General features: G+C 40.4%; 2 protein-coding genes across 4 annotated transcripts in view; one reads left to right on the top strand and one right to left on the bottom strand.

Annotated features, from left to right (window-relative positions):
- The window catches only part of LOC110830877 (deoxynucleotidyltransferase terminal-interacting protein 1), a 164940-nt gene that overhangs the window by 53300 nt on the left and 89383 nt on the right, over positions 1 to 22257 (top strand). The window lies entirely within an intron of this gene.
- The window catches only part of LOC110830873 (uncharacterized), a 70645-nt gene that overhangs the window by 45084 nt on the left and 3304 nt on the right, over positions 1 to 22257 (bottom strand). For both annotated transcript variants that reach the window (XM_087348977.1, XM_087348978.1), the window contains exon 2: positions 14170 to 14208. The gene's annotated coding sequence lies outside the window, so the exon portion shown is untranslated. The remainder of the gene's footprint in view (positions 1 to 14169; positions 14209 to 22257) is intronic.

The raw sequence follows: 22257 nt of genomic DNA, 5'->3' as shown, positions 1-22257 counted from the left end.
TGACTTTCTCAAATAATTTAGGGGAAGTTGTTAGCAATGAAGTTAGTCTGTGGTTAGACATGCATGATTTTTCACCCTCTACATAAAGAGGTTTAACTTTTGAATACTTAAGTCATTCTGGAAAACTCCTACTGCCATTCATTGACTACAAAGATAACTTAAGGATCGCTAACTTAGACTGCACAGCTTTTGAGTAAAGTTGTTCATATTTCATCATAGCCACATGAATTTCATGATTTGAGAGACTTTCTCATGCTTTTAATTTAACTTATTGTGGACGGCATAACATTTATGTTTGGAAAGGTTTTAGGGATTGCTTGAACACCTTCTTTTGTTATGGTTGCAGTGTAATTTTCTTTCTTTCACTGTTAAGAAGCAAGTTTTGAAATTATTTGCCAAGAGTTTAAAATTTTTTTATTCCATTATCATTATCTTACTTAATGGTGTCAATTCTCTAGAATATTTCCCTTTCTTTTTCATTTTCCATTATTATCCAGATTGATTTTATTTAAATATTTGTCGCTATCATCTGTTTATTGCAATGCATATGATTAGCCTCTTTAATGGATTGAGTAAATCCCTTGCAATATTTCCTGTAGTGAATTTTCATTGCTAGATCCAAAATTTGGGTAAAGATCTCATTTATGTTTGAAAAATGTTTTGATGCCTTTAGTAATCCGCTCATTGTTTTCAGATATCCTTTTCATTCTTTTGGTGGGGAAACTTGCTTCTAAATATTTTTTTATGATTGTGTTGAATTTTGAATTTAAATCATGGTTGTTTAATACTGAGTCCCAGTTTTCATTACTTAGATGTGCTATAAATTCTTTAAAAGTCTTAATTTTTAAGTCTGATATATTTTTTTTTTGTAATTATGATAATTGGAGATTGATTCTATATTTTTATTAACTGTAAGTTGTGCGTCATTATCAGATAGCCCATTTATCTCTGGTTCAAAAGAAATGTGTTCTCTCCTGCAACTGTCTACAAAAATGTTGTCATTGGCAGTACTGGAGTACTTTTAAATTCTTGCGGGGAAGTTAACTATTGACATGAGATTGAAAGTTGCCAGTAGGGAGGTTAATATTAATGTCACCACAAATGACAAATTCTGCTGTAGGTTTATAAAGATATTTTATATTTGAACTCCTCACCCACTTGTTCATATGATGCTGTTGGAAAAGGCCAACAGAACCAGCATTGGAATGAATGCCATTCGTGGAAATGTCCATATCTGTGTAGGTTCTTCACTGGTGCCCCCACTATAATTACCTGACCATCCCCTGTTAAGTCCTTCGTTAGTGTTCCTCACGGGAGAAAAGAGATAGTAAGAGAGTATAAGAGAGCAAAGAGAAGAGAAGGTATCAGAAGGAGGGAAAGAGAAGTGAAGAGACAGAAAGAAGAGAGAGAACAGAAGAGGAAGAGAGAGACAAGGAGAGGAGAAAAGACGTTGCTAACATTATGGTTAGGTTAGGTTAAGTTAGGTTAGGTTAGGTTGAATTAGGTCAGGTTGGGTTAGGTTAGGTTAGGTTAGGTTAGGTTAGGTTAGGTTAGGTTAGGTTAGGTTATGTTGAATTAGGTCAGGTTGGGTTAGGTTAAATTTCATTTGAATTTGGGCGTCTCTGCGTAAGTGTTGGCAACTCGGCGTCATATTTATGACGTCTTTGAGCTGGCTTCCCGACGTTGACTTTGGCTATGAGTGGCGTCCATTATCTTCCCGGATGTGGACGTCGGTTTTGCGGCGGCGTGCCCGAGGACATTTAAATATGGGGCTTCGAGTAGAATCTGAATGAGACGCTCAGCGTCGGTTTTTGCCACTAGTTTGAGACCATGCCAAATGACATTTAGTGACGGCGCACCGACTAAAGGCGTCGCGACGCCTGGCGTCGTTTTCCTAACGTAATATCCGAAGGCGTCCGTTGCACACCTGCATTATGACTGGCGTCTCTTGGGCGCGTAGCGAAGATAGGCGTCGCAACGCTCGGCGTCGTTTTTGAAATTTCTTGTTCGAGACCATGAGGTTGATCTCCTATGCCAAATATGTCATGTTTTGACGTTTTCGTCGTAATCGGCGTCGCGACGCCCGGCGTCGTTTTTTTAACTTTGTTTCAAATTGCATCCTGTGGTTTCCCTGCATCATATATGACGTCTAGTGGCCGTGTGACGACCGTTGGCATCGCGACGCTCGGCGTCTGTTTTGTAATTTCTTCTTCAAGGTTATGTGGTTGATCTATGCTAAATGTCGCATGTTATGGCGTCGTGGCGACGCCTGGCGTCAGTTTTTTCAACTTCACTTTAAATTGGTTACCGTGCGTGACGTCTCATGGCCGTATGACGTATATTGGCGTCGCGACGCCCTTCGTCGATTTTGTAACTTTTATTCTAGATCATGTAGGATGTCACCAATGCTAAATATGGTTAGTTGCGACGTCGGCGGTAGGAGTGGCTTCGCGACGCTGGGCGTCGTATTTTTAACGTCGTCAGTAATTGTCCGAATTTGTGAATATGGCGTCTTTTTCCTGGTACAGCGATTTGTGACGCGACGCTGATCACCGGTTAATCTTCTTGCTTGCCTTGCGGACGATAGACTTCACGAAGCTTGGCGTCATTTTTCCAACGTCATTTCCGAAGTACACGTGCTTTAATGATAGCGCGTTGGACGCGAAGATATGCATCACCACACTCAGCGTCGTTTTTGAAATTTATATTTCAAGGCCATGTGGATCTGTTAAGTGTGTCGTGTTTTGAGGTCGTCGCGACGCCTGACGTCGGTTTTAAAAAATGTTTTTCAACAGTAACTGACCATCGTCTACCGCTGCCATCTGCTAGAAAGCCATTGACTTGTCAAACAACGGAATGCCCCCCCCCCATGGTCAGTACGCCAAGTCTGATGTAATTAATGACGCAATAAATACGTCACTTCCACAACCATGGCCAACAGACACGCCCTGTGTGTGGTAGAACACATATTTACTGCTGACTCAGTAGATAATCATAGAAATATCTGAAATTCCGCTTATGAGCACAAGCTGTACCAAAAACCAGAAGGCACATCACTGCGCGATTTTGCATTTCCGTATACAAAATTAGAATCGACTTGATTTTGGGCGTTGGCTCTGGGTTGAAACGGATCTGTGCTCAGTAGCAATTGCAGCAGTCACAGTTTGAACACGTGCCTTTTAGTGTTGTCATGGAGTCCTTTAAAGTCGACGGCCGTCTAAATAATAACTCAGTCCGTACCGCGAAGAAAACACAGCTCTTCACCATTACAAAGATCGACTGGTTAACCCTTTGAAGCCAGAGAGAGAGAGAGGGGGGGGGGGAAATTGGTGGGGGAGAAGTGAGAGACACTTCGATATCTGGGGGGGAGAAAGAGCATCTTATAGCTAGAAGGTCCCCAGGCAATGCCCGCTCGTCCTTCTGTTAAGGATAAAGTAAGAGTGAAGGCGTTAGTGTGATGATTGGCATAAAAGACGGAATTTTGAAATTTTGTATTAGAGAACGTTTGAAGCCACATTTCGCGTATAATATTATATAATTCAGTCCGTACCGCGAAGAAAACACAGCTCTTCACCATTACAGAGATCGACTGGTTAATGATGTTTTTATTAAAGTTTTCTTTATGTCCGTGGAGCTTGTTAGAACACAGTTAAACCAAATTAGTGAATAGAGAAATATAAGAATCGAACGGGGGAATCTATACATACTAAACACCTTCATAATTAGTACAATTCATCAGTTGGTAAAACGTGACCACAAGAGCAGACTTCTGGGTTTAGAAAAAAAAAATCTGTGGAATCTTTTGACCATCTGAGCTACTAATAGTGTCTCATTAAGCACTGTGTTCCATTGAGTCAGGTAGTTTTGTTTATCAGAAACTTTTCTGAACTTGTTTTCGTTTGAATGCGTACGGATTTTTCATTGTTTATGGCTTAATCCATCGTTTAAAATCAGTTAATTATTCAGTGTATTAATGTGACGCGGCCTAAGCCACGTTTGTCACTTCTAAACTGGTTTATGACGTACGGTGAATATTTTTAGCAGCACAGAGGCGACGTTTAATAATGAGCAGGACTTTACAGTAGCGAAAATTGATTTAACACGATTATTTCAAATTCAGCGTTTGTCTGTCGGACACTTACGAATGGCCAGAACATGCCTGCCAAGTATCTGGCGAATGTAATTAACACGGGCAAACTTTTATCGGAGATTTTTCGTTCAATGCAGTCGTGTTAAAATGCGTGAGATCTGAGGTTCTCATGACAGTAAAAATGTCGACGTTGGTGCTTAGGGTTGTGACTCTGTGTGGACTTGTAGGTACATAATAACGCTTTGGAGGAGGAGCATGCCGCCTCCATCTTCAGATTAGAAATATATTATTTTCTGAAGAGAATATTCCGAATAGCACATGATTTGTTATAATTTTGTATCGATCTTGGATATTAGAATATCCTTTGCAGATACAATGTCTTATCGCCTCACACAATTCTCAGAGAAATCAAGTGACACATTTTAGACCTGTTTAATTCTCTAAAAGAAGTAAAATTTTATAATTTATGTTATCACAGCGGTTAAAATGTGCATTGTGGTCTTCTTGGTCATGTCGCTATGTATCGTTGAAAGTGGTTTCATGTGCCCTGAAGATGGAAGATAAAATTTCCCCCGAAACAAGATTACACGGCGTTCTATCTACCCTGTGCAGCTGTTTGAAGTATTTATGGAGACACCTTCGCTTTATCAGCAAGCGACTTATTAAAAGTTTGAGAATGCTAGCAAATACAAGGATCAGTTTACTTACAAATATTATTAAAGTAATCTTGTTTTCCTAAGCAAAGGACCATGAACCCCATATCCCGCTGTAATACAACATTAAAATTAGGGCACAAGGGGTGGGGGGTGGGGGGGCTGGAGAGGAAAACAGCTGGATTCCAGGCATTGTTGCGAGCTCCAGCCAGTAACACGGAGTCTCTCGATCAATAGACCAGGAACGCGAGGGAAGGGGTCCGGCCGGACCGCTGGCCGACTACGGAAACCGAGGGAGGAAAGCTTGTAGTGATATCACTGGCCGTCGAGAATAACGGGAAAATCCCAAGTAGTAAACACACGGTCATAAATGTTATTCCACAAAGCCCTAACTCCCATAACAACATTACCATGACAGTGGTTATAATAACACGCGCCTGTGTTATCTCGCTAGGCGCAGAGTCCCCCAGCATCAGATGACGACCAACAGACAGATTTCAATGTTTATCTTCGGTATTAAATTAAATTAATTATAGGCTGAAGTATGTTATCGTGTAGTCTGGTAGAAATTGGTGAACGTTTCAGAGGTGCTTCTTGCCTCCATCATCAGGGATATTGATTTAATGATGGAGGCTATAACCACCTCTGAAACGTCGGTAAAGTGCTATCGGATTACACGAAGCAACATACCAAGAGATAGCCATCTTCATACTCGTCTCCGTGAGAACCTTAAATCTCACCACTTGTATGCTATTTACTCGTGGAAGCTGGAAGTCTACTCATCCGCAATAAAGATTTTGCGTGAACTCCAAAATGCATTGTCTTTCATTCAGAATTGTGGTCCCAAGGACGAACGAGAAACAGAGAACATGTGTCTCGAGATGAGAGTGTTGTTCATGTCGAAACACATTGGCTGGTATTGTCGTGCGTTGCCAAGTGTTCGTTTGTGTTCTCGAGCGTCGCTCCCGGGGGGATTATTTTCTTCGTTGCCGGTGCAGTGGGATTGTAAATACAATGAAACAGGCAAAGTTGAAGCAAAATCAAGTTAACGTGAACTTAATGTACTTAGAACGCCATTAAACCTGCATTGTGTTGTCGAGACGCTTCAGAGACTCGGAGGCGTTTTAAATTTTTTATTCCCTTGGAAAAATCAGTCTTAATTTTGGAACATTATATCTACGAAACTGCTTGGAGTTATTGAGAAGCTGATAGTTTCTCATTTGTTCACTTAATTGCTCGCGTTAAGTGTCCAGACGTGCCAGCAACGGGACCATGTTCTGAGCCAATGTTATCAAATTTTATTTAAGTTACATTTTAAAATTATCATCTCATTTTGGTGCAGGTTTCTCAAGTGTGCTTATCTTAATAAACGTGGGCCTATACGATAATTGTATGAGTAATTGCAAGATGTCGACCTCCTTGTTCTGGGTTGTGACGCCGTGTGATATTGTGGGTAGATAACGACGTTTCGGAGACATATACTACCTCCATCTTCAAGGCTGAACTGAATTTTCGAGGTCCGCACGGCGATGAGTGTAGGTTGTGTGGGTCTTAAGCTTTGATGTACGCTGTGGACACACGCTTCTTTGATCTTTGAACAACTCGTCATTATTTCTGTTTTAAATGTAATAGAATTATTATTAGGTGATTGTATAGCCAATCTGATACCCAGTGTTTATCGTAGCGTTGCGGATTAAAAATAATCTTAGTATTTGTAATTGAATAGAGATGAGAGTTTTGTTTACTCCTTTTAAAGTAAGCGTAGCAAATCACGTGTGGGTGATGTGCTGGCTTTTGTGATTGCATCGCATACGCAAACATCACAGTAAGCGTATTTGGCGCGTATGATGAATCGATTGTTTGCTGTTTATATCGGAATGCAAACCAGTTCAGACATTTTGCCGATTTAAAGTGTTTATCACGCGCGCAGATCAGATTTAACCGAATTAGTATTTTTTTTTCATTTGTGCGTACAATAAAATATTTCTCTTCGCGAAACTTACTTTTATATAACGTTCTATCGAGAAAAAAAATCCTTTGAAGTGTTCTATAACGTTATAATTAAATATTCTTGTTGTTTTAAAAGTATAAGGAAGGTAGGTACCTGAAGTTTCAGAAGAACGCTGTGGGGGGGGGGGGGGGGGGGCTTCTTTGTGTACTTATTGAAGGAAAGGACAGCGGACAAGGAGCGCGTAGTGACGTGCTCGATCGATAAATTGTTTAATTAATCTGCAGCTCTCGGTTGTGGTTTGACTAGGACGTATATCGTCTAATGGTAATGAATGCTCAGTCACGCATCTGCTTTTTGAAAACCACAGGCGGGTGGTCACGTGTACAACAGCTCAAACGACCGCATTGTGTTTGTGTAGGGACACAGCACTTTGAGCTCGGCCCGCATTTGATTATGTATCAATTTTAGGGACCAGGGGACGAAAAATATTGTAATGGGTGTCTTCTGCCCCGACGGAAGAATGTGGTTGCAGGGTTTACCGACGTTTCGGAGGTCCTTGCTGCCTCTGTCATCAAGGAAATGTTGATGAAAGCTATGTTGTGAATTTGAATCTGGTATAAATCGCACAGATTTATAACGTGGAGACAGGTTTTCAGATATTATTTATGTTTTATGTACATCGAATATTCGCGAATTGTCGTCAGTATTACTGTAGAAAGAAAGAAATACTGTAATGGAACGAACCCCCATAATCTTTCCAAATCCCGATGGTTACAGAATTTCAATTGCCATTGTTCCTCTTGTTACTCAGCGTTTTGGCTAACATTAAAAGTTGCCATCTTCAGGGTGAATATATAATGGTCGAACGTTTGTAATACGTTACGTTTGCCACGCCATCTTTTAGAAACGTGTCTAATGAAACGTCGCGTCGTTTGATTTGATAAGGTGGAACCGAACGCGACTGTAGCGTCTTCATATTGTGAAAAACTTACTTTTCGTGGCAGCCTGTAAATGACATTTAAATGAGATGTGCACACAAGCGCTGTCTCTCCCTAATTAATACGAATTCCGACTTTGTTGTTCAGCGACAGCTGTGCTCGTGTTATTCACCATTTACATGCGCATAAAATGAGGCGAGAAATCTCTCCGCTTTCAAGCTACGCGCTCAGCGCGACCGCAGACGGGGTAATGAGGGGAAATTATGTCCTGTACAAATTGTAATTAGCTACCTGGTTAGTATTACCTGACATTTGGTAATTGAAGGTGTTAAACTCGATTAATACAGAGAGTAATTTGGATGAATGCCGTTCATTACAGTTGTGTAATGACCACAATAGAAAAAATGTAGGACAGTAGATTAAAGCTGACTGCAGCGATAACTGGTGTTGAGTCTGGTGACTAGATGTGCAATAAATTGACACTTGCTGGAGTTCATATGTGCTTCATCAGCCCCCGTTAGCAGCACTAATAATAAATAAATAAATAAATAAACTAAGAAACAGCGAATTGAATTTAAAAATATATTTTCGTAAGATGCCAATAACCTGTCTTGTTTCTCGTTCGAATGCCATGTGACCTCGGTTCTCATTGCAGTAACCAGTTCCAGCAATGATCTGGATTCCCATTATTGAAAGAGTGCGTTTCAACAGTAACACCTTGTTTAGAAGCGGGCGGCCGGTTAGCTAATCAAATTCTACGCCTTTTATGGAACACGAAGGTTACCTTGTTCAAAAGAACCCGCCACTGATTCCTGTCGTGAGCCATACGAATCGAAAGCGTGCCCTATTTTTAAGACCCTCCTTAATAATGGTGTTATCTATCCTTAGGTCTTCCAGATTTTCCGACAAAATTTTTGTATAAGCGTTGTTTGGCTCTCTTCTAAGCAGTGTCTGATTTCTATTGCTTTGACGTGATGTTTTTATAAAGCACGTACAATTGTTTCGGGTTGATGTTTGTAGCGTGAATGATATTTCCAGCGTAGGATTTCCAAATGCTGTAATGTATTTATAGATGGGTGGAGCCCTGATTCTTCTGAGGAGGTGAAGTCGACGTCTGGGTACATGAAATAGCTGATAAAGATATTGTTTCTAAAAGTAATTGTGAATTCTCAAGAAAGACAGCCATTAAGGAGCCATATTGTGAAAGTTCTGAAGTAGCTGCCTTATGCAAATATTGAGACTTTCCTCTGTGGTTTCGTGTGTTATTCGGTGAACGTCTTAATGAACGCGCCGCGTAGAACAAACAAAATCGATTAACAGTGTTATCTTTATTCTAATGCAATTATGTGTATACTCATCCATTCGCTCACGAATAATGATCAAATATATCAAACTGTATTCCCGTGCTTAAATTTAATTAAATTCCTTTTTGTGTACTGCAGAAATTTATTAGTATGCAGTAAGGAATGTCAGCGTGAAACCAAAAGTTTAAAAAAAAATTCTGTTGCTGTGTTTGTCAATACGGATGTAACAGTTCGAGAATCACTGAACGTAATTTTATTAAATATCGTACTAAGACGTTTCACAGAAATTTACCGGTACTTTTCAATTTTGATTAAAAACGGACACTGAGCGACTATCAGCTTTTAAGGAAGAACTCTGATCTAGGGGTGCAAGTTAATTATAATTAATTAGATGGAAACTTTGATCTGCCAGCTCTGGTCCCTACAGGTGGGCGTAAGTACTGACATTCGCCAATTATACTGCTTTATAGCAATAAAATTATCCTCATACCTCAGGATATTGACCTCGGAAATGAATCGGTGCTGTGCCGGTTGCATAACCCATTGGCACTGGGCGCGTCTCCAGGGCGCGGTGACAGGTGGACCGCAGTTAATTCAGTTCCGTCCGCGGTGGACACGACTGCGTCTAGCAGGCCATAAACCTTAAGCCAGGCAGTCGCCCGATACAATCTGGTTAAGTCGTAGACCCCACGAGTAGTGTAAGAGGTCATAAGGTCAGCGCTAAATTAACCAGCTGCGTCTACTTGCTTTTGCGTGGTGATACAACACGCTGATTGCAGTGCATAAAAGGTCACCTGCTTTTATGGGTGCACACGCCCTATCCCAGATGATGACGTGTGTTACAAGGGCGTACAGCGAATTGGGGATAGCCAATTAGAGTACAGCCCGTAGTTGGAAACAAATAGGCACTCTTCAACCTGATGATGGAGGCAGCAAGCACCTCTGAAACGTCGGTAAACTTCTACAAGACTACACGCGCTATAACCCAGAAGACAGCCAGCCAGCCATCTTCGGACTTACCCCCCGAGAAAACCTCAGATCCTACTCAAGCTGATAGTCCCTCAGCTGGTTTTGAAATTCCACGTCTTCTATGGAATCAGAAGATCCACTTACGTCTGTCACTAGGCCATATTTTGGATAGCTTTGCACCGCATTTCTTTTTAGACCTGGTTTGAATTATCCATATTCTATGTCTAGTTCTAGCAAGTGATCTATTTCCTTCGCGTTCCCGACTGCGGTGCTCTGTTCTCCTGTTGTGTGTATGGGAACTCGATGACTCGCCCACATCATCATTCTTTATTTGATGACTTTATTAATACCTGGTGGAGACTGCAGATATGAAGCTCCTCCTCAGTTCCCCCTTTGCTTCGTGCCTTTTTGATTCAAATATTTTTTCAGGCGTCTTAAATCCGTCGTCATCCTTCGTGGTGAGTGACTTAACTTTCACAAACGTATTAAAAAAAATTATGGGATTTTACTGATATTTTGTAACCTGCAACTTTTTACGAGCTCTGATTTGAGATAAGAACACCTTATGTGACGACCCATATCTGTCTGTTGAGTTTTAGCAATAGTACGATCTTCGGTAGTATTGTTATAACCCATTGTAGATCAAAGGGTCACTTGGGATTGCGTTAATACAACAGTGGCATAAGACGCGACAACGACCTGTGATATTGCGTCGAGAACGCCTTTGGAATGTCATCGTACTCCTAAATGTACAACTTTGCAGTCTTGTTTACGACGAGTGGTTGTTCAAATTCCGAGCTGAATTACTACCCCTTGTCGGCTGTTTTCAGCTCTTTCATCAACATATTCGCTGTTAACGTCAATTCAGATATTTACATTTGCTCTGGAATTTAAAAAAATGTGAAGTTATTTCACAAACGAGCCTCTAATTTCAAACTGAGAACTAGTTATAATTTTCTCTGTCAGGCGACGCTCTTAAGTACGCAGTGCGGTCCGGTCTGTGAGAATATCCTCGTTCTATAATTTGGATGTAATTTCCAACTGAACAAGGGAGAAGGAGGGACAGGGGAAATGTAATTATAAAGTGGACTCGACCATTTTACGTTTGCAGTCTCTCGCAGGCCTGCGTTCTTCTCTCTGTTCGTAGAGTGCAAGCTCCTTCTTACATCTGGGAGCTCAGAGGTTTTCACTTCAACCCACATTTTTAACAGAGTGCAAGATAACTCGACGTTTCATAACTGGTCATGTGTGTTTTCGCACTTATGTTAATACAGATTTTTCGTAACAAACATTATATTTATATATTATTTAAATCTTGTCCGTCTAATCACAATAAATTCTTATTAAATATTAAAATATTACAATAATTAACATTTAAAATATTAATGATGTTCTTTATCGAAATATTCGATTTACATTAGACCATCATCTAATGTAAATCGAATATTTCGATAAAGAACATCATTAATATTTTAAATGTTAATTATTGTAATATTTTAATATTTAATAAGAATTTATTGTGATTAGACGGACAAGATTTAAATAATATATATTTATTATATTACAATATGACGCAACTTTACCATCTCATAAACATTATATTATCTCCATGACAACCATTTAACTGCGAAACATTCGGAACGACTGTTATAGTCGATACGCTGTAACTTTATAACAAATCACATTTCCTCAAAATAAACTCTCTCTTCTCACTTTTATAGAAATCTGGTAGTCCAAAGGTCATTTTAAAACATGTAGCATAACAAACTATAGCTTGATGTTCACACACTTGAGCACACATGATAAACTCAACGCTTGTGCTTCGCAAGCGTGAATTATATTACGTTAAATTACAGGACCCTGAGAAAGACGGTCGAACCCGGAAAGCACTTTTATCGGACCCTGAAATTCCTTACCATGTTCGCAGGAGTCCACTACTGAATCCTGTCCTGAGGCACATAAATGTCAGTCCACACACTCGCGCCTTCTTTTTTCTAATAGATACATCTTAATACAATTGTCAAATATTTATTGCTCAATTTCACGGTTCGACTAAAGAAAACTAGACGTTGTTTTAGTATTGAGTTCGCCTGCCATGCTGCGTTTAGACTACACGCACTATACTCGTGGCGGAGAAGTTGCTGCTCTATCACGGCGTTAACCATTGGCAAGTCTTAAGCATGAGATTTGTGGATGGCTGTCGTCTGAGTTATTAGGCCATGGAGTCTAGTAAAGGTTCACTGATGTTCAAGTCCAGAAGCCCCGAAGATGGAGACAGTATTTTATTTTCGAAACGCCGTTACAGCGCAGAATACAGAACAGAAGTATTGGCCATGTTTGGTGTTGACTGTCGTCTGTGAACTGCATTCATGTCTCAGGGTAGGGACCAGTGGTGGATTCTCGTGAAACACTTAGTAAATAATATTTTGCATGAAGTTTTCGACCTGGCCGCTTTCCACGTCGTTGTAAGTACGTTGCTTTCGAGGTATGGCCGGTGTGTCCTGACTTCTGTGCCACTCTGTATAATTTATCCCACTAATTTAATATCTGAGGCCTTCATTTGCAGAGGAGAGTTTAAATAAAAATGGGGTACGCACTCTTACTGTGAGCTGTGAGGTGCATTCAGCATAACAATTTGCAAGGCCTTTGTTCAACTTGTGTGTGGCTGATTGAACATTGAAGTACCAGGCTCAAAGCGTTCTGATCCCGAGGGAAATACAGTATATTTCAGAATCCATAAGAGCCGTAGTACTTGAATATCCGGACTCTACTCCCAAAAAAAAAAGTTTCTGTTTTACTGAAGATGAAATGATCTTTTATTATTCGGCGCTGTTTAATAATCTCTCACTTCTCGTGTTCTCGTTTGTTCAGGAGCACGACGAAATTTGAACGGGTTTCGTGCCTGAAACTGAAATGTACCAGGAAGAATAAATCAACTCCCTTTTTGCGCCTGTTTGCGCGTAGAATTTACAGGGCGTTCTTTCGGAAGCTGTTGCCTAGCAGAATGAATTGTTATCAAACGAAGCTAAGATCCACGCATCTAAGAAGTTCCTCACGTTTTATGGAACCCGAATGTTTATTACTGTGTAGACAAGAGCCCGACACTGTTCTCTTCCCTGAGTTAGATATATCCGGTCCACACTCTGATAAGTTATTGTTTTAAGTTTCATTTTAATATTATCCTTCTGTAGTATTTTTTTTCTACAGAGTTTTTAACCAGAATATTATAAAGATTTCTGTCTTCTGGGTTATTGCGCTGTGTAGTCTGGTCGATGTTAACCAACGTTTCAGAGGTCATACTGCCTCCGTCATCAGGGCGATGAATATTCATCGCCCTGATGACGGAGGCAGTATGACCTCTGAAACGTTGGTTAACATCGACCAGACTACACAGCGCAATAACCCAGAAGACAGAAATCTTCATACTCACCGCTGTGAGAACCTCAAGTCTTACAGAATATTATACATTATTATCATAGTTACTATTGTCTCTGAGGACATTTTTATGTACTGTTTAGAGTTTAAATTGATCGTAGTTTGTTTATTTCAGCGTATTTTAGTAATTTGATGTGTTTTATTACTAAAAGCCTCTCATAGGCGTTTTGTTGTTAGCAAATACTCTGATAAAATAATTTAACGTCCCAGAAGACGGTCATCTTCATGCTCGGCGTCCTGAGGTCCTGGAATTTCACGACCGAACGCGCTGCCATATTGTTTCACTGTTTGAGCCAGAAGCTACAAATGTCATGAACATGTACATAATTACTGTAATTTCTGACGTAACACACATAACTAGGCGGGGGGTGGGGGGGGGGTCTACTGAACCAGGAATAGATGTAATTGGATTTCTGATCGCGAAATCGCATATATATTTTTTTTAATATATAAAGTTAATTTACTTTTTTGCTCAATTGTTATTCATACGTACGACACGCGCTTAATACAATCTGTACCATGAAATGAGATGATTACAGTGTGTATGCCTTAATTTTTCATTCCGCTGAAATTTATCACAATTGATTTTTATCTCCAATGCAGACCAGATTAGTTTTATTCAACAGATGTATGATAATTGGATAATTCTGATTTATTGATAATGGCCGGTGTCGATAGAAACATTTTAAACTTTACGTCAAATGTTATGGGAACTTCCATTGAAACATTGTATCTTGGTGCATACATACCTTTAACATGTTATTAACCTAATGCAGTGATACGTAAGCATGCAATTCTTAACTACTTTGAAACATTTAGGCCTACTTACCGAAAATGCACGAATGTCAATGTGACTAGGACGAAGTATCTGAAAATATAAAAACCACGTATCACATACAACGTAGAGTTCTAAGACTATTATTAACGAGTAGATTAGAAAGGTGTGTGAACTATAGTTTACAGAAAAGTATTTCGGGTGAAAAAATTATCTTTGTTAGATTAATTAATCCTTTAGAATCCAACCCACCTGCTTCATCAATCACTAACGCTGCATTTTGTATTTAATGGTTTCGTGTAATTCTCACGGAGCTCTGCTTACATACGTCGCCTTTCGGTTCCATACTCAAAATTTCCGCTGTTACCCGCTGCAGAAGGCAGGGACGAGCTTCGACTTGAGTCAGCATCTCTCTCTCTCTCTCTCTCTCTCTCTCTCTCTCTCTCTCTCTCTCTCTCTCTCTCTCTCTCTCTCTCTTCACCTGGCACCTTCAATATTAATCTGATACATTTTATCGTCCGGATTTCGGAAAACCTCGATCCCTCGTTTTAGAGTACCTTCGATAATCAGCTGTTGTTATACAAAGAGGTTATCTGTTTAACCCGTCAGAGCTCTGGAGTCACTGCGGTCGCTTAGCAACGCTGATAGTTTCATTTGTCGCCACATCTTGTTTCGCCTGACACGAAGTGAGCGCTTGGCTGGCTTACGCGTAGTCGACTGTTTAAAAAGGGTTTTAAAATGTGGCTCAGGATAGAGGCTTTTGTGAGCACGGCATGAATCATAAATATAGAAACTGTCAACTCTGGGGCTCAGTGCGTTTCTTGTGACCTGCGTCGCTAATGATCGCCCGAGACTCGGTCATAAGCATTTCCCCTGGATGGACAGCAAAGTGTAATACAGTACCCGCAGCTGTCGCTCGTTCTGTCTTTACACTTTGAGGCTTCTCGTTCTCTGGCCGGACGTATAAAGAGCGGGCCTAGCCTCTTTGCTAATGACGTCTCTCTAAATTCTTGCGTGGTACCCGGGGCGTAGGCCACTTCTGAGCTCATTTCTCATCTGTCCCATACATCGTACGTCAGTTGTTTTAATTTTGAATAAGATATGAACCAAACTAGTGTTTTTTTGTTTGTTTCAACACTTAAAATAATTTTATGTATTTTTTAAAAAATATAACAGTAGAAATAACATACAATATTTTTGTAGCTGTTGGTTTTTGGGTTGTGTGGAATTCAGCCCTGAAAATGGAAGCAGCGTGTTTCGCCGAAACGTTGGCATCCACCTATAAGTTCCGCACGGCGTCACAGACAGAAAGACCATCATCTTGACCATCGCCGTGGAAAGCTTTGATCTCATAAAATACACTGCTTAGACATTTTTAGGTAATTTCGGTCGACTTCGTTGATTTACGGAGCAGGTGTTGAAAATTACGGGTCTCCGTACCAGTCCTCGGATTGGTAGGTTAAACTTTGCTCCCTGCGTCGTAGTAAAACCTGAAGCTGTCATAAAAGTTTCTATTCGCCGTTCTCTCTACTGCGCCCTATCGACGTAACGACTTCTCGATTATTTTTTCTTTTCGCGTCATTTTCCGCGCCGAAAACCCGAAACACACGAAGTCTTGTTCCATTCTGTGTGGGCACGTGCGTATTCCTTCTCTCCCTAGACCTTCGAATCCTACTTTCCCCCCCCCCCCCCCCCAACCGCCAGCCCACACCCGCTCAAGGCACCGCGTTGTTTCCAAATCCAGGTCAATGCTTCACTACGGAAGTCCTGGGCGGGGCTGCCTGCACAAGCAGAGGGTTTATTTTGTTGTGTCTGAGAAAGTCCACAGTGGGGCCTGCTTCCCCTTGTAAGCGAGTTACGTGTCTGTCTGTCTGTCGCACTGATCCTTTCTTCATTTTCATACATCTGTCTGTATGTACTCTTGGGAATGTAAACACATCCCTTCAGTTGGTTTGTGTAAGGCAGATAAAACCACCTGATATTAATCTTATTGTCTATAGACCCACTTGCACAGCAGGAAACTCCAGGGCCAGTTTTAGCTTATATGGTTTTGTAACATCGTTTTTAATAATATCTTTATATCGGTCTTGCAAATTACATCTTTGCTGTTTGTCAAAAACTCGTAACATTCTCTCTACGAAGATTTCTGTCTTTTGGGTTGTAGATGTTTACCGCCGTTTCAGAGGTTATATTGCCTCCGTCATCCCTATAAACCTAGCCCTCCCCACTCAATTGGCTCATTCATCGCCCTGATGACGGAGTCATTATGACCTCTGAAACGTCGGTAAAACATCTACAACCCAGAAGACAGAAATCTTCATACTCACCGCTGTGAAAACCTCAGATCTTGCATTCTGTCTACGGTTATACGAAGACACTAACGAATAACTACGTAACATTTTTGGGTTTCCAAAACACCAAATTGACCCCCAAAATATCGCTGTGTTGAAAGTCAGAAATAGAACTTGGTATAATTTTTTTTTTAAATTTGTATCTACGTTCATTAACTGAATTAGGGAAGTCTGATTTATTATAAATGTCTTATAAATTTGTTGCAAGACAAGAAACCTGTTAGTAAGAAGCAATGAAAGTTATTTATTTCAAATCCTCGTTTTAACCTTTTAATGAGAATAATGTTTAGCTTCCGTTCTCCAAGATCCAATTAATTTTAATAGTGATGCCTAACAGCCCAACACTAATTGTTAATTGCTGGAAGAAATTGAATATTTTAAGGGCAGTTTCTAGCGGTTTGGTTGCTGTTGATAATTGTTGATTGGTTTGTCTCTTTTCATTGCCACAGCGTTCTTTATTAGCGTGATGATAAAGATGTGAAGTGAAAATGGAACACTTTTAAAATATACAGCTGTCTGCAAATAATCCACAGCCAATAAAATGCCAACCACAGAGCTCGAAAGATGAAGCAGGAAGGTAAACACACACGCACCAGATACGCGTTGTAAAACCAACTAATTCGTACTGAAAACGAAACCGGAATGCAATTCGACATACATACTGAAATTTCGGACACACATTGGACGTGTATAAGCGGGCGGCCATTGTTCTCATGTTGAGCGTGCTTCGAAATCCACTAGAAATTTATATCGAATAGTTTCAGTATGAAAGATAATCACTGCGTAGCCATGAAGTGCATTAATCAAATTCTTAACATCACAAAGTTCACTAATAACACAACGAGCAAAGAATTGAAATCTCTTGTCAGTGGTTTACCGAGCGGCTGAGTGGTTGGCACTCCTGCTTCGTACTCTGTTGGTACTCGATTCAAATCTCGGCCCGGAAACCAGTTATCGTAACCGAGGCTTTTCTGGGTTATCCTCAGTCCCTCCAGGCAAATGTCACGACAGCTTCCTTCCCAGTCCCTTCTAATTTGTTATTCATCTCTTCACTCTGCTGTGTATGGTCTGAGTTACGTAATTCAGTTTTTATGAGACGATAAGAAGTGCTGTTATTTGTTCGAAAATCCTTAAGAAACGGAAAGCAAATATTAATGGATCTTATGTAATAGGGCGTGAGAATAAAGACTAGATTTGTGTAGATCAGGTTAGAGTCAAGTGTTGGGCTTTTGTGAGCAAGGTAATGAACTGCCGGGTTGCATAAAAGACGGGGAATGTCTTGATTAGCTGAGAGATTTTACTCAGACACTCTGCTTCGCGTTTCGTTATTCGTTTTTTTTTGTCATAAAAATTTAAGATTTTATAATTGCGTGATGTTGGCAGAAAACACGTTGTTCTCGATGGCATTTGGACATGTTGGTAGTTCCTGTGGTGAAACCAGCAGCATTCTTGTCTCTCCTATAAGACGTGAATTTCTTAAAATGAAGTTTTGTTCTGGGGCGAAGATCAGGAGATAAAGTTGGTGAAGGATGAGACGAGTCATTAAGGTCAGTTTGACCAGCGACTGTTTTGGAGCCTCGCCGCCCCCCCCCCCCCCCCCCACCCTGTCAAGCACGATCCATCAGCTACAGTTCCTCTTCCCCTCCCCCCCCCTCCAATGTTGGCCGCAACTAAGCCAATTGGCCTCCTGCCTTTTCTCTACATTATCCTCCTCTCTTGGCTCCCTCCGCCGGAAGGTAAGGGATCGCCTCACGCCTCAGACAGAAGGGCGACTGGAATTCTGCCAGGCCCCGATGTCCCTTGATCCCCTCTGCATTGCACAGGGCACGTTGTTTCTCTGCGCCTGCGTCCTGGCTTCTGATTTCTTTGTCACTGCATGTAGCACTGATATCGGAGATGAGAAATGTGTACAACATTTTGGTCGGAAATCCTGAAGGAACTGGACAATGTGAAGGATTTTGGTGTAGATGGAAAGATAATGTGATATATCTTATGGAAATGTGGTGTGGATTGAATTCATCTGGCTCATGATTTCGAGCGGTGACACGTTTTTGCTGAAGATGATTGATTATAAATCTTCGGATTCCACAAATGCGAGGAATTTCTTTTTATTAACTGAGGTTCTCAAAAACGGCTTTGCTGTTTGGAGTGGTTGGTTGGTTGCGGGTTGTTTTTGTGATGAACTTACAAAATCTGATCACAAAGTTTTCTTCTGTCTGATATCGAAATGTTCTCTTTCTGAATCAAAGATGAAAACAATCTATGAGTTTTTTCTTCATATTATGGAAGGCTGTGATTCTAACAGCTAAGCCTTTTTTTTTTTATCAAGTCTCCCGTTTCCTTACAATGCCCAAACTTCGTTCAGACTTTTCGTAGCTTTCACACAAGTTTGGACCCAGGGGATTACATGTCGTATTAAATTTATACGTCCTTAGGGAACTGAGCGTGTCCCTTGTCCCCAGGACAAGGCGCGTCCCCACGTTGCAGATGGAGGTGGAGGGTAACGGCGAATTCATTGAAGAAGCAGCCGCGGACGGGCGACAAGGGGCGATACCCTATGCTTCATAATCTAGCAGATTCTTCGGAACAACCTAGGCGAAGTGTAAAAGGCCGAAAGGGAGATGAGAGGATAATATTAAAATGGATCTTATGAAGGTAGCTTCTTCTAAGGAGGGGACATGGACGGGACTGGCTCAGGATCGTGTCCGGTGACGGTCTTTGGTATCAGCGGCGTGGAACTTTCGAGTTCTGGTACAAGAGTATTAGTTGGTTCGACAAGTAAAGTAAGTGTTTTGTTCAAGGCGATCACTGGATCATTGATGCTACTTTACACGAAGCTTTGATCTAAATTTATCTATTTTTTAATAGTATCCCGCTAACTTCTTAAACCAACATTTAAATAATCCTTAAAATTTCTCATATGTAAAGGAAACAGTTGAAGTCTGTAATCCGGTTGTCTTTAATGTGATAAATTGGCTTTGGAACGTTGGATTTTTATCATAAATATGGAACTGTATCCGCAGAATATCACAAGAAATTTAATTACGAGACTGTTCTCCAAACTGAGAACATAATTTTCTGCCCCCGTTTTTATCCTGCGTGTTACTTCAAGGTCACTGCGTCACTTGTGAAATGAGAGGAGCATTTTGGAGTTCTCAATCTAATTTCCATTAGCATTCATCATTTAACATTTTACTCTCCGTCCTGCTTCTCGTCAGTCTCAGTTATTAGAGCTTTTCGTCCTTCATTTTATCACTCAACACGAATTAAATGCGCATTCATCTCCATAGCCGTCGGATTCCCATTACTCAATTGTTTTTGTTTTCCTTTTGTCTATGCTAGAACGTAAACAACAATTTAATACGCGCCGGATGTATCAGCGAATTCAAATGAAGAGTGTAGAAGATTCTCGTCTTATTTTGTTGTTGTTTACTATCGTGTGTTGATATTTATTTCCTGATATTGAACAATTTAATATTTCCCTGCATTACTGGTACATATTCCGTCATTAATTTATTCAAGGTCACTAAAAAAATAAGATTTGGTTGTGTTTTCAAGGATCACAACAGATGTCAGTAGTTGAGTCGTTATCTCTGAGGATGGAAACCACATTATTTTCTAACCAGGAATGTGTCAATTAATTATTCGGTTTTGGTCCGTCTAATCACAATTCAAATTTAAAATTTAAAATTTACAATTAAGATAATTAAAATATCATTTGATGTTCCTCATCGAACAATCGATTTACATTTGGAACAAATGTAAATCGATTGATTGAACATCAAATGATATTTTAATTATCTTAATTGTAAATTTTAAATTTTAAATTTGAATTGTGATTAGACGGACCAAAACCGAATAATTAATTAATATATGGTATCACAATATGACGCAACTATATCATCTTAGGAATGTGTCACTAGATTAGTGATGTTCGATAGATTTTCGCTGTCGAATCCACGTTTGAAATATAACGTTTTTTAAATTGCGAATGAAGTTTAATTCGAAGAAATAAATAAAGTACTTTCTGTTATCTATAGAAATATAGATTTTCCTGTCCTCTTGATTGCTTTGAAAATATTACAGCGTTTGGACGAGTTTCATGAGCCATCTAAGCAGGAATTTGTATTGCGGCTTGCAGGAACGACGTCGTGCTGCCATATTGTAAAGCGGGTGGCGTAGCTCGCAGGAACAGAATTTTAATTTCAGCTGCTGTTCCGTGTCTCTGATATCGGCTACTGCTTGTGTGTCAGTAGAACAGTATACTAAGTCTACGACAGAGGTACGATAATTATTACCACACAGTGAACCGTAATTGTAATTCTTATAATAATTCTATAGCTCTCAGTGTGTGTCATACGTGAAGTGCCTTTCTAAAAATGGTCGAAACTCATTTTAGTAACTACATAACTTCTGAAGATGGCCGTCTTCTGGGATGTTGGGCAGCGTCGTCTGGCAGAAATTTACCGACGTTTCAGACGAGCTTAATGTTTTCTTCATCATATTGTCCTGATGATGGAGGCAGAAAGCACCTCCGATACGTCGCTCAGTTTCTGCTACACTGCAAGGCTCAACATTACCCTCACCGCCGTGATAACCTAAAAAATCTCACACAAATTCTTCATAATTGCAGCAGAGTGAGTAACAGTGAGGGACGATGGACTTAAAAAGTATTTTGAGGAGCAAAACTTAGTTAATTATCCGCATGCGGCGAAGTCCTTGAAAATGTCACTCCTGTTGTCATTTGAACGCATTGAATTTAGTCACGAAGGCGTCGATGCGTCTGTTTTATTCGCACGACGCGATTCTGTGAGGTCAGAGGGTCTTTCTTGCCTGCAAAGTGACCCGCAGCTGAGACTGACAGGCGAAGTTCAGTCGCAAACGCCACTCCGCGCCGTGACTATCGGACAGCTTCAAAACAACAGCTGCCGTTATCGGCTTCCTGGTTCCCCAGTAAACCACGCAGCCCGGAATGCGTGTGCATTTGATGACGTACGGAGTTTCCACAAAACAATGCCGGAAGATGAAACAACAGATCGATTTGACTCTCAGAAACAAATCAGTCTCCAAGGAGAAAACCCTTCTTCAGGAGCTGATATTCGTTGAGCTACTTAAAAACTAGTCCCGCCTTTGATAAACCCTAATGTTCATAACCGTGTTTACAACAGCCCGAAATTATGTGTTTTTTTATTTGAGTGTTAAATTCAGAATAAACAGCAATTATATCCTCAGAGAGATTAATTTAAAAGTAGAATTCCTTAAGTGACATCCTTTTCTGATACGCCACTGATAGAAACATGAATAAAGGGAAATGGCGAGACACTTTCTGAACGTACTCGGAGAAACGAGCATGTCAAAGTGGGGACGGACGGACTGACGGAGATCTTGTCTTCAAGAGGCTTTCGCCTGCCGGTGCCAAGGAAAGAAATGTGAAACGAAGCTTGAACTGCAAGCCAGACTGCGCGCATCGCTTCGCCTTTGTTTCCTTCTGTACGTCATTCAGCCACTAGCAAACGAGGTTTCACTTGAGAGCAATAGATTAGTGCTGATTGTGTAAATAAGGTAGGGTTAAGCTTGGCTAAAATTGCACCTTTAAACTCCAGTGGTAATTATATGTACCATTTTCTTTAACAAATCAGTAACTCTTTATTGTTTCCCACAGAGTGTATCTATGTGTTTCGTGTGATTCTCATTATAAACAGCGATGATTTCCTTAAACAGCGTTAGCCAGTTGATCTTTGTAATGGTTACGTGTAGTGTTTTCTTCGCGGTACGGACTGAATTCTTAAAT

The sequence above is a fragment of the Zootermopsis nevadensis genome, unplaced genomic scaffold, assembly GCF_977971745.1.
Source record: "Zootermopsis nevadensis isolate Lab colony 2312 unplaced genomic scaffold, Znev_1.0 Znev_ptg000015l, whole genome shotgun sequence".
NCBI lineage: Eukaryota > Metazoa > Arthropoda > Insecta > Blattodea > Termopsidae > Zootermopsis > Zootermopsis nevadensis.
Note: the sequence above shows the minus strand (reverse complement) of the source record. Positions and strands in the feature narration are given on the sequence as shown.